Source organism: Saccopteryx bilineata, chromosome 2, assembly GCF_036850765.1.
Source record: "Saccopteryx bilineata isolate mSacBil1 chromosome 2, mSacBil1_pri_phased_curated, whole genome shotgun sequence".
Taxonomy (NCBI): domain Eukaryota; kingdom Metazoa; phylum Chordata; class Mammalia; order Chiroptera; family Emballonuridae; genus Saccopteryx; species Saccopteryx bilineata.
In genome coordinates, this window is record NC_089491.1 from 337660059 (window position 1) to 337674443 (window position 14385).

General features: G+C 44.2%; 1 protein-coding gene across 1 annotated transcript in view; it reads left to right on the forward strand.

Annotated features, from left to right (window-relative positions):
• The window catches only part of EXOC4 (exocyst complex component 4), a 683500-nt gene that overhangs the window by 534477 nt on the left and 134638 nt on the right, over positions 1-14385 (forward strand). The window lies entirely within an intron of this gene.

The following is a 14385-nucleotide window of genomic DNA, read 5'->3' on the forward strand; positions in this document are numbered from 1 at the left end:
TCGGCCTGGCGTGCGGAAGTCCCGGGTTCAATTCCCGGCCAGGGCACACAGGGGAAGCACCCATCTGCTTCTCCACCCCTCCCCCTCTCCTTCCTCTCTGTCTCTCTCTTCCCCTCCTGCAGCCAAGGCTCCATTGGAGCAAAAATGGCCTGGGCGCTGAGGATGGCTCTGTGGCCTCTGCCTCAGGCGCTAGAGTGGCTCTGGTCGCAACAGAGCGATGCCCCGGAGGGGCAGAGCATCGCCCCCTGGTGGGCGTGCCGGGTGGATCCCGGTTGGGCGCATGCGGGAGTCTGTCTGGTTGCCTCCCCGTTTCCAGCTTCAGAAAAATACAAAAAAAAAAAAAAGAGCAGAAAGAATAAAACAAATAAAACAGAGTGAAAGAGTGAATGGAGCCTGGAAAGATTCAACAGACAATGAGAAATGTGCTGGACCTTAGAAAGATGAATGAGATTTAGGACATTGCCAAGAACAAACAAGAGCTTTGCAGGGTTGAAGAGGAGGCACAAATGTAGTCGCCTGATATTCGGAGGGGGAGATGAGGAGGAAGTTTGAATGGAGCAGATGTCCTAGAAGAAGGTAGTAAGAGATAATGTTTAATAGGAAGAGTACAACCAAATAACAAAAGGTCTTAAAAAAGAAGACTTGAACCTTTCTGATAACAGGAAATTTTAATTTAAACATTTAAGAATTTAATTTCTACAATTTTTTTTGCAAACACTACATTAGTTAATAAAATACTTTCAAGCATAAATACATATTTCTAATGGATAAAATTAAATGAGGAACTGAAATGGAAATTTTAATTTCATGATAAAAATGAAAAATACCCAACTGTCAAAAAAAGAGCTTATTCGTATAGATTTTAAACGTATAGTGATGGATTATCAAGTCTTCATGGCGTTGCGATGCCACTGGGTATACTTAAAATAGTGATTGTGAAGTGTCACTATTTATAATATGCCAAAAATATGTCCTTTGCCACCATTTGAGCTCATACTGAAAAATATTAAATGTTGACTTTTAAAGGTGGGAAGAATATCATTTTTCAAAATTCTTTTAAGTGATACGCAAATAGAAGTTGTAAAAACCACTGCTCATGGTCAGTTCTCCAAGACTGGAATTTCTGGACCACAGAGTGTTTTCAGCTTTACAAAACCCAACTCCACAGCGACTGTACCAATGTCACCTCAACCAAATGAGACTCAAATAGTATATTTTAAATATTAAAATTAAGTATTAAAAAATTTGAAATAGTTTAAAATTAGTTGCATTTCGGCCCTGGCCGGTTGGCTCTGTAGTAGAGCGTCGACCTGGGGTGCGGGGGACCCAGGTTCAATTCCCGGCCAGGGCACATAGGAGAAGTGCCCATTTGCTTCTCCACCCCCCCCCCTCTTCCTCTCTGTCTTTCTCTTCCCCTCCCGCAGCCAAGGCTCCATTGGAGCAAAGATGGCCCGGGCGCTGGGGATGGCTCCTTGGCCTCTGCCCCAGGTGCTACAGTGGCTCTGGTCGCGGCAGAGCGACGCCCCGGAGGGGCAGAGCATCGCCCCCTGGTGGGCAGAGCGTCGCCCCTGGTGGGCGTGCTGGGTGGATCCCGGTTGGGCGCATGCGGGAGTCTGTCTGACTGTCTCTCCCTGTTTCCAGCTTCAGAAAAGTACCAAAAAAAAAATAATAATAATAAAAATAAAAATAAATAAATAAATAAAATTAGTTGCATTTTAATAGCATTGTTTTAAATTTACTGTTAAGTTTATGTTTAACCGTCCTTGAATTTTAAGGCTTTTTTTCCTAAAACGTAGGTCATATCCTCTTGAGATTATATTTCATCACGGCTAACCAATAATTCTAACAAATAATAATGCCGATGAATATTAATTAGGATGGAGATGTTATATAACCTGCCCAAGATAAGGTAAAGTTGGTTTTGGAATCTAAGCCCCATTGATCACTATTTTTTTTCCCTGTTATTTCAAAAGAAGTTTTTTAACTTACATATAGCTTAGCATTTTACTGATTATAGATCTTTTCCTCAACATGTCAAGTGATGGGAAGCTCTCTACATCCACGAAACAAACTGGTCGTTGTTGAGCGATTTCTTGTTTTGAAATGATATTCCCCTAGCTATTATAGTACATAACCTTTTTTTCTGCAGTGATTCCAAATAAGTTTAATTAAATACATACTTCAATTATACGGGCCATTCTGTCTTCTCCCCCATCCCCGCCTGTACCCCAGACTGAACATTCTCGGTGTCTGGCAGGTCTTGGGTGTGTAAACCCTCCCAGTCTTCCTTCCCTGCTGCCCCTTAGCCTGGCTTGCCTGACTTAAAAAGAATTCCACACTGAGCTGAGTGTCCCAGGTGTGTTCTTTGAACTTCAGCGACACCATTCCCTCCCTGGTGCGGGACCCAGCGCCAAGACAGAACTTCTTATCACATCCTGTCATTGCATTTGTCAGATATTGATTGAGCCTGTCCCCAGACCCAAGAGTATGGGGACAAAGAAGCCAATCAGTCACAGGTGATACCTTTAATGATCTTACTACATTCTTGGTAGAGGAGAGAAAGAGGAATAGGGGTCAAAGAAATAGGACGTGTCCACAGCGTTAATTATGACAGAGAAGATGGTGAGCCTTGTGAAGGGTTGGGGGATTTAGACAGGGTTTAAGCTTAAGTAGCTAAAGGAAGAAAGGAACCAGACTGATGGCAAGGAGGAGGGGAAGAGTAGGAGAAGGAAGAACAAAAGGTGAATTTGGGGTTTGGGAAAGGAAGGCTGAGCCAACGTAGTAGAGAGTCTTAAATGCCAGGCTTCAGGAACTTGGCCTAAATAGGTAGTAGGGAGCTGGTGAGGAGAGTAAATGGGGAATACCAGGTGCAGACCTGTGCTTTAGGGAGATTTTTCTGAGCTTTGTGTGAGCTGGATTGGACAGGCAGGTGTGTGGAAGTAGGAGAGGCAGAGAGTGCCCGAATCAGAGGAGAGGAAGGGGGAATGGCCCATAGGGACAGATCAGGGAACAGTAAGGAGGTGAATCTGTAGGTCAGGGCTACTGGAAGGGATAAAGAATGGATGTAAGAAAAACTAACTGAAATTAGCATTATCGTTTTTCTACTGTATTTGTAGAGATTTCTTGTTTTACCTCAATTATAAGATCTCACAGTTACCCATTAAATTTTGTTACTTTTAGCTCATTGTTTTAGTCTATTGAGATATTTTTGAATTCTCACTTTGTCATCAGAAAAATCTTAGCTATTCCTCCAAATTTCATGTCATTCTTGATTTTGTAACAATCTTGTAGTTCTTTTCCGTATACCATTTTTTATTATTATTAATTTTAATGGAGTGACATTGATAAATCAGGGTACATATGTTCAGAGAAAACATTTCTCCAGGTTATTTTGACATTTGATTATGTTGCATACCCATCACTCAAAGTCAAATTGTCTTCTGTCACCTTCTATCTGGTTTTCTTTGTGCCCCTCCCACCCCCACGGTAATCACCATACTCTTGTCCATGTCTATGAGTCTCATTTTTATATCCCACCTATGAATGGAATCATATAGTTCTTAGTTTTTTTTTTTATTTATCAAGGTCCATCCATGTTGTTGGAGAGGCTGTGGAAAAAAAGGAACTCTCATCCACTGTTGGTGGAAATGTAAAGTAGTACAACCATTATGGAAGAAAGTATGGTGGTTCCTCAAAATATTAAAAATAGAACTACCATATGACCCAGCAATCCCTCTACTGGGTATATACCCCCAAAACTCAAAAACATTGGTATGTAAAGACACATGTAGCCCCATGTTCATCTCAGTATTATTCACAGTGGCCAAGACATGGAAACAACCAAAAAGCCCTTCAATAGATGATTGGATAAAGAAGATGTGGCACATATATACTATGGAATACTACTTAGCCATAAGAAGTGATGATATCCTTGTACCATTTTTTAAAATGTTCAACAGGACAGGGTTAAATTGAGAATTTGGGGGCATATCTCATGAGACTTCCTTTGAGACTGACACCCATGTGTTACACAGTATCTCCAGAACCGATGTGCTTTTCTAACCGTGGCCCCAGATTGTGCCTCACCGGCAGGCTCTGGAGGCTAGATTGGAACACCAGGTTTTCCACTTTTTAGTTATATGACCTTGAACAAGTATTCAGCCTCTCCGTGCCTTCATTTTCCTCATCTACAAAAAGAGATAATAGTTCTTCCTTCATGTGCTTACTTTGAAAATGTCAATCTTTTAGAACCGTTTTTACCAAAATGGTAAGCTCCCCCCAAAATGATGAGCTGCTGTTTGGATAATGACAGTGACAATGATGACAAAGTTTACCTTTACCACCGTTCATGACAGTACTTCCTATATTTTGTCCTCTTCCCCATAAGAAACTGTTGGATTTCTTGCTGGTGGTATCCCAGTCCCGATCCTCCTACTGCAGTTAGCTCTCCCTCCTGTCTCCGCAAGGCGGGCTGGTACCAGCCAGCAAAGGACAATGCTAGGGATTTGTTCAGGAGCCCTCTCGTCCCTTCACTTTTAGGACCCCTGCTCCCTGTTCTGCCAAACCTGTGTTAGTAACAGTCATCTTGGACCCCTTACAAATTACCCCTGGAAACAGGATCTCTTGACCCTGATCCAAACTGACCATTTCTTCATTCAGGTCAGGGCTAGGGAAGAAACAAAGCCTTGTGACTTATTCATTGTGAGATGTTCCTGGCTCCTAGTGAGTACCACATCCTAATTGTCCACAAACCATCTTTAATGGTCTGTTCCAGAATTTGGCCTATAGTTCTAAACTCACCCAGTTTCTGTAACTTACCTTCTCTGTGAATGTGAAGGGGTTTTTTGTTGTTGTTTTATGTGTGTTTTTTTTAATGGAGAAACAAGTGTGTGTTTGTATTTGAAAACTGTTTAAAAGAAAGAGAAAGTTATTGACGTAGGAGAGAAAGTTTGGACTGTAGAGATGATGTTTTGGTTGGTGCGTAGGGAGGGACGTACCGCGTAAGTCGAGTGACTGGCTTCAGGCAGGAACATGGATAGTGGTGTTCACCACGGTCCATCCGTCCTCATAGGAATTGAGTTATTTCTCCGTCATTTATATTCTACCATTTCATCCAGACAGTATGTCTCTGGGATAATACTTCTTTGGGGATCATAGCCATTGCTTTTGGTTCTTGACATCCTAGGGTCATCAAGAGTATGTCCCACTTTGGTGCCCTTCTTGGCCAGCTTCTCTGGAATGCCGCCCACTCCGAGGTCATTCCTCATACAGGGAATATCAGTAGCGATCAGCCACAGCAGCTGAATTACAGGCCTAGGATGAATTCTCAGGGATGGGGAAAAAAATGGAAGATTATTTATGTGGTTGTTGTACAGTAGTGTGCACACAATGCACACATGTGCATATCCCCGTTGTCTCTTACTCATTCAGGTCTGTACACCAGTGTGAAAATGTCTCCCTACTGTATGAGTCTGAAGATGCGAAGTGTCCTTACTTCCTCTCTCCTCACTCACTGCCCCCCCCCCCTGCACCTGCTGAGGAGTAATTAGGGCAGTCCTAATTTGGGCAGCCAGATCCTGATTACAGTGAGAGGAAAAACAGGAAATGTTCTAGTTTGGCTGCCAGCAAGTGACTGACTTAAATAGCAAGCCATATACAATTCAAATGATCCAGGATGATGTAACGGAGGAAGGGCATAGGAACCACTGCAGTTGGATTCTTTCACAGCAGACAGCGCTTATAGAAATGAGCGGATCCGGAGGCTCACAATGCCCTCTGCTGAGAGCTGGCTTGTCGTCCACGTTGACCATGACAACCTGAGCATTCGCTGTGAGTTAGAGGTCTGAGGGCAGGTCAGGAACAGATCACCTCTCTAAGAGCACCTCACTCTGGAGAGAAAGACCATATTGTGTAATGATGTCACAGTATATGCTTTGGATAAAGAGAGGTGTCCTGAAAGGGAAAGGAGGACCAGAAGACTCTTCATTAGTTAGTCACACACCTTGGGGCCTCAAGGAAAATTCAGCTGCATCGCAAGCAGGTTGTTGGTCCATTATTCTGCTACTCTCAAGATGAGTGCTTCTCTCCCTCTGCTGCATTCTGTGTCCTCAGCTACAGCCAGCAGCCAATATCCCAAAACAGTCATTTAAAAATTGGAGCCCTGGCTGGTGGTGCAGTGAATAGGGCGTCATCCTGGAGCGCCAAGGTTGCCAGTTCAATCCTGGGGTCACTAGTTCCCAAACCACGGTCGGGACACGAATAAGAGGCAATCAGTGAGTGCACAGCTAAACAGAACAATGAGCTGATGCTTCTCTTTCTCTCTTCCTTCTACCTTCTCTCTCTTCTCTTTCAAGAAAAAAGAAAAAAAATTAAAGTCAGTTTTTGAGGCTTCTACAGTGTGTCCATAAAGTCATAGTGCACTTTTGACCGGTCACAGGAAAGCAACAAAAGACGATAGAAATGTGAAATCTGCACCAAATAAAAGGAAAACTCTCCCAGTTTCATACCTATTCAGTGCAGTTCGATGTGGGCTCACGCACAGATTTTTTTAGGGCTCCTTAGGTAGCTATCCCGTATAGCCTCTACAGACTCATCACTGACTGATGGCTCACCAGAACGGGGTTTCTCCACCAAACTGCCAGTTTCCTTCAACTGCTTATCCCACCGAATAATGTTATTCCTATGTGGTGACGCTTCGTTATAAATGCACCGATATTTACGTTGCACTTTGGTCACGGATTCAAATTTAGCGAGCCACAGAACACACTGAATTTTCCTCTGTACCATCCACATCTTGACTGGCATGGCCATGGGCTGCTCCGCTGTATACACGGTGTTACATCATCTGCACATGTGCACATGCTACCACATCATCCTACAGAAACTGGGAGGTTTTCCTTTTATTTGGTGCAGATTTCACATTTCTATCGTCTTTTGTTGCTTTCTTGTGGCCGGTCAAAAGTGCACCATGACTTGACGGACACACTGTATTTGTTCCAACTTAATGTCAATTCATTAGTCAATTTTGTGTGTGTGTGTGGGGGGGGGTCTTTCTGCATTGGGCCTGGAAGAGAATACAAATAAAACATCTTCTAATCTTAGAGGCTCAGTTGACATGAGACACAAGCAGGTCTTACTAGGAAACGGCTCATCCTCAGGACCCGCCTTTCCCCCCTTCTCCGCAGAGGGCCAAGACTTGTGCCAGAGCATGAAGAGAGAGTGACACAGGGATAAGCTTGCAGTAGCTGATGGCAGAACTGGGTCTGCACAGGGCCGGACACAGTGTGGGCCCTCAGTGTGTTTGTTGACTGAATGAGGAAACTCCTGACAGACTGAGTGGGATGAGTAAGCAGTGGGGTGGCATGTCCATCATGATTACTGGGGAGATGGTCAAGAAATCAAAGTGAACTCGAGTGGGTGGTGTGTTTGGGTAAAAATGTGAAGAAAAGGGAGTTTTGAAAACTTCCCTATTAAGTAAAGGAGTACTATCACAGTTTCTGATGAGACGGATGACCTCCTTGCTCAAAGTGGGGTTTGAAGAAGATGGTGGCCCCATTGTGCTAACAGCAGAGACTAGACCCCAGGGGCCGTGATGGCCCGGGAAGCCCTCCGGGATTCCTGTGTAGCCACAAGCCAGGGTCCTGCAGGAAGGAGAACCTAGTTGGGTTGCCTTGCTATGTTTGCCAGCAAACTAACTTGTGAACCTCGAAAGAGCCGAGGGCACATGCCAGGGAAACCTTCAGCGATTTCCATGCCGTCTCTCTCTCAGTTTGCCTCTGTCCCCCGTGACCCATAGCTGGAGTCATCAGATGTTTCCTAAGTTGTGATCAGTGGGTGGAAATACACATCTCTCCAACCAGCATTGAGAGTGATATAAAAGATAACCGGATGTTTCCTGGCTCTTTTCCTATTTACTCTGCTCCATCTTACCTCAAGGGATATTTTGGTTTTGAACTTGCGTTTATTTTGTTTTGTTTTCATCAGCAGCACAGTACTCTTATTTTAGCGCCTCTTCTTATCACTGTCTCTGTGTGGCTGGACATCGCCCTGCACTCGTCCTGCTACAGGTCCGGTCGTTCACAGTCGAAAATCCACTACCGCAGTTGCATTTGGACCAGCCTCATCTAGGGTTCGTTTGTCCAGCTTGGCTCCTAGTTTTTGAAATGTAGGATTTAGTCTGGGAAAGTAAACATCACGCCCTGGCTGCCACCAAACAGTTGAATCCAATTAGCCCCACCTGCCCCATGTTGTTTACCTAATGAAAGACTCGGCACCCCAGCTGTGTCCAAGGACCAGGCACATCTGCACTTCCCGACTGTTCCAGAGAGGTAGCGATGCACGTCAGAGCGAGCGGACGCCACCAGATGCTTGCCAATGAAATTCGCTCAGCTGTGTCCAGAGGGTGGGCCCTTCTCATATAGCCTATCACCTGTTCTGAGAGGGGTACCTATTTCCGTTTTCCTCCCGGGAACAGGTACAGATAGTCACACAGATGGCTCTGTCTGTGGCCTGTTGAGCTGTGAATTAATTAGATTATGGTTCTGATGGTGATGATTAACCTTACTCTTCTTGTGGAATAATTGTTGCAGATGTAGGTCTCCATTATTGAGGCCATTTCCATGTGTCCTGGAATTTTGTAGCCTACATAGTCCAGTGTAGTGCAAAATTATAAACCAATAAATGCAGTGGGTCAGGATGGAAACTTGCCATTTGAATAAAAAATTTCCTTTAGGGTACCTGTAAGTTGCTAATCAATGATAATATTTCAAATTAGAAGACTGGCAATTGTATCTGGGATTGATGTTCATTCCAATATGAATTGATACTTTATTGTTGAATGCAGTATATAGGTAGCATGGTAGTTACTTTGGATTACATTTTTTAAGTAAGACAGGATCGATGAATATTATTAGCAAAGTCAGTAATATAGCACTTGAATTATTGACTTAATCCAGTTTTTCTTCTTTTTTTTATTTTATTAAGTGAGAGGCAGGGAGGTAGAGAGACAGACTCCCACATGCGCCCTGACTGGGATCTGCCCAGCACACCCCCTACCAAGTGATGCTCTGCCCATCTGGGGCCACTGCTCTGTTGCTCAGCAACCAAGCTATTTTAGCGCCTGAGGTGAGACCATAGAGCTGAGCTCAGCACCAGGAGCCAACTTGTTTGAATCAATCAAACCATGGCTGCAGGAGGGGAAAAAAAGAGAGAGAGGGAGAGGAGGGGGAGGGGTGGAGAAGCAGATGGTCACTTCTCCTATGTGCTCTGACTGGGAATCGAACCCATGACTTCCACACACCAGGCTGACACTCTACCACTGAGCCATCTGGCCAGGGCCATAATCCAGTCTTTCAAATACATAATAAGTAATGTGAGTGCCTTTAACGTAGTACCCCATTCACCTGATTTTTTTTTCCATTCCAGTAGTGCTAAAATGAAAAAATCTCAGTTCCCAAAATATACAATACCATCTCACACCTATAGGCCCAAACTGATAACTGACCCCTAGGGCAGAAGTGGGCCAGAATGGATGCGCTAAAGAATTTAGAGGCTGGGAAACTGAGTCAGATTTGGCCTTCTGACTTTGGAGGAGCACGCATTGACCTGCAGTGTGGGTCTAAGAATTGAGCCACCCCAGTGGGAGTTCTTTCTCGATACAGACACTAAAATTTAAATGTCATATAATTTCTACATGTCACAAAATATTCTTTTTCTTTTGATTAAAAAAAAAAACAGGCCCTGGCTGGTTGGCTCAGTGGTAGAGCATCGGCCTGGCGTGCAGGAGTCCCAGGTTTGATTCCCAGCCAGGGCACAAAGGAGAAACGCCCATCTGCTTCTCCACCCCTCCCCCTCTCCTTCCTCTCTGTCTCTCTCTTCCCCTCCCGCAGCCAAGGCTCCATTGGAACAAAGTTGGCCTGGGCGCTGAGGATGGCTCTGTGGCCTCTGACTCATGCACTAGAATGGCTCTGGTTGCAACAGAGCAATGCCCCAGATGGGCAGAGCATCGCCCCCTGGTGGGCATGCCAGGTGGATCCCGGTCGGGCGCATGCGGGAGTCTGTCTGACTGCCTCCCTGTTTCCAACTTCAGGAAAATACAAAAAAAAAAAAAAACCCAGTTAAAAATGTTGACACTGTTTGCAGCTTACAAGATGCACAAATATAGGACAGTGTTCTAACTGTGAAGTTGGAGGTGATAAGTATAAAGGGACGGTTTGTTCCATTGCTTTCCTAAGGAGCGGTGACTGAAGGCTGACAATAGTCAACAAATTCTTCACAGAGAAAGGGAGGCTTTGAGGAGACTTTCCAATAGGTCACCTAGGAACAGGTGGTACAAAGGGTCGCTTGTCAATCATCACTCCTTGGCTCATTTGTTTGGTGAGTCAGGACTTTTTTTATGTTGGATGGGTTTTTTTGGTGGGGGATTCAAGGGGGGCCCACCTATATTTATTATTCTGATTTGTGTTGAATACAGACTGCCTGGCAGAGCAATCTGTAATTTGGTTGAAATGCCAAATGGCTCCATTGCTCACTCAAGTCATTTAGTGCAGAGAAGAAGTGTGGGAAAGCCACTAAATTGGTTTTAGCTTAATGTGTTGCCTAGACTCCTAAAACTGAAGAGGACTTATTTTTATCTTCAGTTCAGTTATTATACTTTTGCAATATCAGGTACTGTGCTCTGCACACAGGCACCAAAACGAATAAGAAATCTATTTTATCCCCAGAAAACTCATCATCCGGTGTGGGATCCCAAATTATAAAGAAGTGTAAGCAGGACAAGTGAGGGTAGAGGCTGTGTGTCAGTAAGTGGTTCTCACCCTTGACCTCTCATTGGAATCACAAGGGAAACTTTGAAAAATCCTGATGCTTGGGTCCCCCCCTCTGAGTCTTACATACTTGGTCTTGGGTGTGTCCTGAGCATCTAGTTTTTCTCAGAAGCTCCGCAAGTTATTTCTAATGTGCAGTCAAGCTAGAAAGGCTCGGTCTGGCCAGTAGCTCAGTGGGATAAAGTGTTGACCCAGTGCATCGAGGCTGTACATTCGATCTCTGGTCAGGGCACGTATGAGAAGCAATCAGTGAGAGCACAACTGAGAAATGGAGCAAGTGGAACAACGAGTTAATGCTTCTCGCTCTGTCTTTCTTTCTCCCTTCCCCTCTCTCCCAAGTTAATGGACAAAAACTTTTTGATTAAAGCTAGAAAACCTCTGGTATAAGGGTGATAAGGCATACAAAAGAGGACTCAGCTGTCCTAAGGGAAGAGCCAAGGTGATTCTTGATCTTCAGAGGCAAATGAGAAAGGTGAAAAAAAGCTCTCTCGGTGGAGATGATACACAGATCAGGATACAGTGTATCCCTTTGACAAAACTTTCCAGTATTCATCAAGGATGGGGTGTCCAGCCAGCACAGGCAGGGGGTTGGCTGGGGCAGTGAACAGACAGGGGAGGAGAGCAATCGCAGGAGGCGAAGCTGAGAAGGTAGATGTTCACATCTGCTAAGTTTGACTCTCCACCGCGTATTGGAATCCTAACACTAATGTGCCAGTCTAGGAGGTAGGACCTTTGAGAAGTCATGAGGTCATGAGGGTGGGGCCCTCATGAGTGGGATTAGTGGTCTCATGAAAGAGATCCCAGGGTTCTCAGCTCCTTCCGTCATATGAAGACACAATGAGAGGCCTGTGAGGAGTTCTAAGAAATAGAATAAGGTGATCATATTAAGCAGTTTTAGAAAATAGCTCTTCCAACTAGTGTGGCAAGATGGTCTTGAAGTACCAGACAAGACACTCAGTTCCAAGGTTACTGCAAATGTGAACTCTCCCGAAGTAGAGCTCACAGGACAAAGTAACAGACCTCTCAAGGAAACTCACCATCAGGAGAAGGGAAGGAAAACACAGCAAACCAGACATTGGACATCCAAAGAGCGACCACAAAATAACTGTGTGAAGGGAGCTCTCATATTGCTGCTTTTAAAGATTCATGGGAGACAGGGAACAGAATCTGTAACACAAGGACAGGATGTTTGAGAGTGGATTTGTAAAAGAGCTAAACAGAAAATATGGAAATGAAAAAGGTGAATTGAAAATTTTTCAAAGAGCAATGAATGGGTTAAATCGGAGAGCACATCCTGCAGAGAAATTTCCTAAATTAAAGAGAGGTGAGAAAGACACAGCACTCATTGACAACAGGGGCTGTGAAGGACAGAGAGGAGCTTCACTAGAGAGAAATGCTGGGTCACAGAAGAGATTCATTCATTTATTGAAAAAATAACATAGGGGGCTGGAGAATATATAGATATTGTGGTCCCCTCTTATCTGCAGGGACGCATTTTAAGACCCCCCAGGAGGTGTCTGAAACCATGGATAGTGCCGAACCCAGTATGTACTGTTTTATCCTATGCATACTACGATCAAGTTTATTTATATTTTATAAAAATTTATAAAGTTTAATTTGTAAATTAGGCACGGTAAGAGATGAACAACAATAAATAGTAATATAACAGGACAGGATAGTAATACGAACCAGTACTTTCTGTATCTTTCAGTCCAAACCTACTCCTGGATCTGTGGAATCATCCTAACTTGCAGTACAGGACTTGGTGACCCTCCCTTCCGGGGACCCCGGGCTGCAGTCTTTGTACAGACGCAATGCTTTCGGGTGCAACATGCTGCTCTCAATCAGAACGTGTTTTCTGTTCGTGTCTTCCGCCCACAGACTTGATGTCTTTTCCATCTTAACTAAGCATTAATCATGCATGTGGTGGTAACTTTCGCAGTTTGAGATGTGACAGCGAAACTGGCTGTCATGTCTTCCTTCACAATTTCATGGGTAGAAGATTCCTTCTTAGCAACCTCAGCATACAATTTTTTTCTTTCCTTACTAAGCCCAGAACTTCTTTTTCACGTAAAGGAGGCACCTCATAGATCCCCTTTGGCGCAGCTAAATGCCAACATCACTTCTCTTGTACTTCAGGGTCCTTCTTAAGTAAGATAAGGGTTCCTGGCACACAAGCGCTGTGACACCCTGACAGGCCATGTAATAACTGAGACAGCAACTAATGGGCTGGGGGGTGTACAGTGTGGACACGCTGGACAGAGGGATGAGTCACATCCCGGCTGGGCTGGCACCAGATTTCATCACACTACTCAAAACAGTGTTTAATTTTAAACTGACAAAATATTTATTTCTGGAATTTTCCGTTCACTATTTTTGGACCACTGTTGACCGCAGCTAGCGGAAACCACGGGAAGCTAAACTGTAGTTAAGGGGGGGAATGCTGTCCTCGATCTAAAGGGAAAGGAGGGGTAATTAGGGGGACAAGTGATCCCCAAAGCCTAGGTAGAGAGATTCCTGAGGGTGAATGAGGATGAAACAGATTTGAACATTCCTCTGCGGGGGGTCGGAGGTAAGTGTTTGAAAGCAGTTAATTAGGTCCCCTCCTCTCTGTCACATAGGAAGACTGAGGAAGGGAGAGCGAAGAGGGGAGAAATGAAAAGCAAAGGTTTAAAAAATAGTCGTTGAGGGAAATGGGAGGGGAAGGTAATCAGAGAAGGGAACAGACTGCCGGGAGCATGGAGGGTCCGCCCAGCATGGCAACTGAGACACGTGGGCGGGTACCATTCGAGAAGACTGCACTCAGCAGCCCAAGTATAAACGTGTATAGGTTAGGCTGAGGGATTAATCCATAATATTTCAGAAATGATGCAAGAAGATAACAAGGGGGAAAAAACGAACTTGAAGGTACCAAGTAATTTTAGAGTCTGTTTTTCTATCACTCACTATAGTTACTGTTTGAAGAATTCGAGAAACCATCTATGGTCCTCTTATTATTCTAGCTTATTTTCAGAGAACCAGGGCAATATTGCTTCCTACAGCCTGAGACCACTGTTACCTTGAGTTAGGTTGTCATGAGTCAAGGTTGTTAGCTTAAAATTCTTTTGTCTGCAAACATGAAACTGTCCCTTGGGCAAAGGAGGTTTTATCATACAAATATGCAGATAGACCATACATACTTTGCATTTAGAACTGCATAATGTCCTCCAGTGTAACCCTCACACCGAAACAAACCCCTGCCTGTGTGTGTGTCGGAGATCTCTGGAGCCTTGGTCAACTTTGGGGGGGAGCTAATTAACACACTTTTCATAAATAACTGTCGCTTCTGTCACCAAGACACCTAGAATTGCTGATGAAGATTTTTAGATCATTCAAATTAGCTATAGGGACAGAAATGTTGAACAGAAAGAGAAGCTTTTTAATTAAGTTGAAATTGAACATGTAAGATGACTTACAGGTACCTTCTGGAAAGAGCAGTGTTAATAGCTAACCCACGGGCACTATTAAGGGACTCGAAGCCTGCCAACCCTAGGTCACATGTCAAAGCCCACTGCAGAGAGCA